This window comes from Ochotona princeps, chromosome 22 (assembly GCF_030435755.1).
Source record: "Ochotona princeps isolate mOchPri1 chromosome 22, mOchPri1.hap1, whole genome shotgun sequence".
NCBI lineage: Eukaryota > Metazoa > Chordata > Mammalia > Lagomorpha > Ochotonidae > Ochotona > Ochotona princeps.
The window spans coordinates 23,102,423-23,105,803 of record NC_080853.1 but is presented as its reverse complement, the minus strand read 5'-3'; positions in this window follow the sequence as shown (position 1 = coordinate 23,105,803).

The window sequence follows — 3,381 nt, the reverse complement described above, 5'->3', positions numbered from 1 at the left end:
CAGCTCCTCTGGAAATAACCACCGTCCTGGCCTCCCACAATCATGTTAGCTCACCTGCTCTTCAACTTCATATAAATGGAATCACACTCTTAGTTCTTTTCTGCTTTTGGTTTCTTTGGCTTAACATGGTGAGGGTGAGACTCATCCATGTTTTGTAGATACTGAGAATTTATATTTCTCTCTCTTTTTAAAAAAACTTATCTATTTTTTATTGGAAATGCAGATATACAGAGAGGAGGAGAGTCAGAGAGGAAGATCTTCCGTCTGATTGATTCACTCTCTAAGTGGCCGCAATGGCCGGTACTACGCTGATCCGAAGCCAGGAGCCAGGAGCTCTTCCAGGTCTCCTACGTGGGTGCAGGGTCCCAAGGCTATGGGCCGTCCTCGACTGCTTTCCCAGGCCAGTAGGGAGCTGGATGGGAAGCAGGGCCGCCGGGATTAGAACCAGCAGCCATATGGCATCCTGGCACGTTCAAGGTGAGGACTTTAGCCACTAGGCCACAGCGCCGGGCCCAAGAATTTGTAGATTTCATTGTCATATGATTTTTTTTTTAAAGATTTATTTATTTTATTACAGCCAGATATACACAGAGGAGGAGAGACAGAGAGAAAGATCTTCCGTCCGATGATTCACTCCCCAAGTGAGCCACAACGGGCTGATGTGCGCCGATCCGATGCCGGGAACCTGGAACCTCTTCCGGGTCTCCCACGCGGGTGCAGTGTCCCAATGCATTGGGCCGTCCTCGACTGCTTTCCCAGGCGACAAGCAGGGAGCTGGATGGGAAGTGGAGCTGCCAGGATTAGAACCGGTGTCCATATGGGATCCCGGGACGTTCGAGGCGAGGACTTTAGCCACTAGGCCATGCTGCCGGGCCCTGTCATATGATCTTATATTGTAAAAGTGAAGCATAATTTTATCATTATTTTGTTAATGAGGAAATTGTATTCTTGAATAACACTCCAATAAAGTTTATTATCAGCAATAACAATCCAGAATTAGAATAAAAATCCTTGCATTTTTAAAGCCTTCTACAGTCTCCTGTCAACTTCAGATTTAACTAAATAATAATCCTGCAATCAAAATTGGGCCATCCTTTGCTAGTAACTGTTACAGAATTGACTTAAATCTGAATCTTTGCATTGTTAAAAAAGATTTATTTATTTTCATTGGAAAAGCAAATTTATATAGAGAAAGAGAGACAGAGGAAGATGTTCCATTTGCTGGTTCACTGCTCAAGTGGCCACAATGGCTGGACCTGAGCCAATCCAAAGCCAGGAGCTTCTACCAGATCTCCCAGGAAGGTGCAGGATTTCAAGGCTTTGGGCCTATCTCCATTGCTTTCCCAGGCTACAAGCACGGAGCTGGATCAGAAGTGGAGCAGTTGGGACTTGAACTGGTGCTCATATGGGATCTCAATACTTGAGGGACAAAGATTAGCCAATTGAGCCATGGTGTTGGTCTCTGAGTCTTTTCATTTTCAAAAGAAGTATCTTTTTTCCCTCATTTGATTATGGTGACCTTGAGATACTGAGGTTTAAATTTTTTTCCCCTCAAAGTTCCACCAGCAACTGAGAAAAACTCTGTGATCAGAAAGATGGAGAGCACAACCTAAATATGGCCTGAATGTCTCGGATAATTATCACTAACGATGCTTCAGGTAATATTCATCTCTCCTCATTTATGCAGTCCCAGGTAATGTGGAATGGTTGAGATGAAGAGTGGCTTGTACATTTTAAGACAGTAAATAACTCTTGATCACTTCCCATGATCACTTGAGAGAGACAGAACAGAGGCCAAAGGTTTGACAGCTGGCAAAACAGGTTTGCCCAAGGCAGGAGTGGACAGATGCTGCCCAGTTTTTTTGGAAGCTATTTGTCACTGTCAAATGTGTCCTGCCTTTGCATTCTGTGCAAACAAGAATATGGTTTGCATTCAGACAATTTCCTTGCAATCGGCAAGTTTCATTGATCGCCAGAGAATTTTGCAAGCTCCGTATCTACTATTGCAAAGATCAGTTGAAGCTCTGAAGAGCAGCTGCTTATGAAAACCACAGCTTGACTTTTCAAACTTGTATCCCTCCACGTCCCCTTGCTGCTTCAATAAAACTTGTCTACTAGTTATTTTTGTGTTAGATGCGTATTGAGCTCAACTTCATTCCCAAACTAATTATGTTAGCATTTTTGATGGTAATTGTGTGCTATTGAGACTCCTGCTACCACTATTTATGCCTATGTTTTCTTGTAAAATAAGATCATAATTGAAAGACATGAGTCAAATATGAAATTAAGAGCAATTTTCAGAACATGCTGTGCGTCAGTTTTGGATGGAGATGAGTGTTTTTCCCTGCTGAGACAGAATGGTAGTCTTGCTCTTACTGGGGATAAAAGGAGCTTCTTTTCACACGAGACAGGGAAATATGGAAGAGTTAATGAATTTTTACTCAAACAATAATAAGAAATTGCCAATGACCATGTATATATATCACACCTAATTTGTTTCCTCACAATTAATCATAAAAACTGTGAAAGAGGAATGTAAAGTTGAAACATCTTTTTAAATTTTCTTATCATAAAGCAAATACCTCCAGACAAATACAATGCCACAACAGAAGAAATAAAGACATTCATGTCAGGGTAGTTACAGTGAATCCTGCATCTGAGCCCTAGGGTGTTCTAGACCTGGGCAACATCTATTTAGTTCAGCACTTGGCAAAGCATGGGTTCCGGGTGCAATCCAGCCCACTGCTTGTTTCTGTAAAGAAGATTTTATCAGACACCAAGCACAGACTGTTCTTGTTCTACATGATGTAGCTGAGTAGTTGAGACAGACTGGATACCTGAAATGCTTTTCATATTTGCAGTCTGTCTTTTGCATAAAACACTCGCTGGCCCTTGATCAAATCCCAGTAAGGATTTGCTAATGTAGGAGAATGTTCTAGATGCACATGGGCCACACTTTCAAGGAATTTACCATTAAATTTTTTTTTATAAGATTTACTTTTATTGGAAAGGTGGATATACAGAGAGGAGGATATACAGAGAGGAAGATCCATTCCCCAAGTGGCTGCAATGGCTGGAGCTGAGCCAATCCGAAGCCAGGATCCAGGAACTTCTTCCAGGTCTCCCACGTGGGTGCAGGGTCCCAAGGCTCTGGGCCATCCTTTACTGCTTTCCCAGGCCACAAGCAGGGAGCTGGATGGGAAGTGGAGCAGCTGGGATTAGAACAGGCATTTATATGGGATCTTGGCACGTGCAAGGCGAGGACTTTAACTACTACACTATAGCGCCGGGCCCAAATTTCCCATTTATAAAAGATAGATGGGAAAAAAGTGCCACAGAAGGTACATTTTAAAGTTTCAGAGAGGCTGCTGGTGAGGGCAT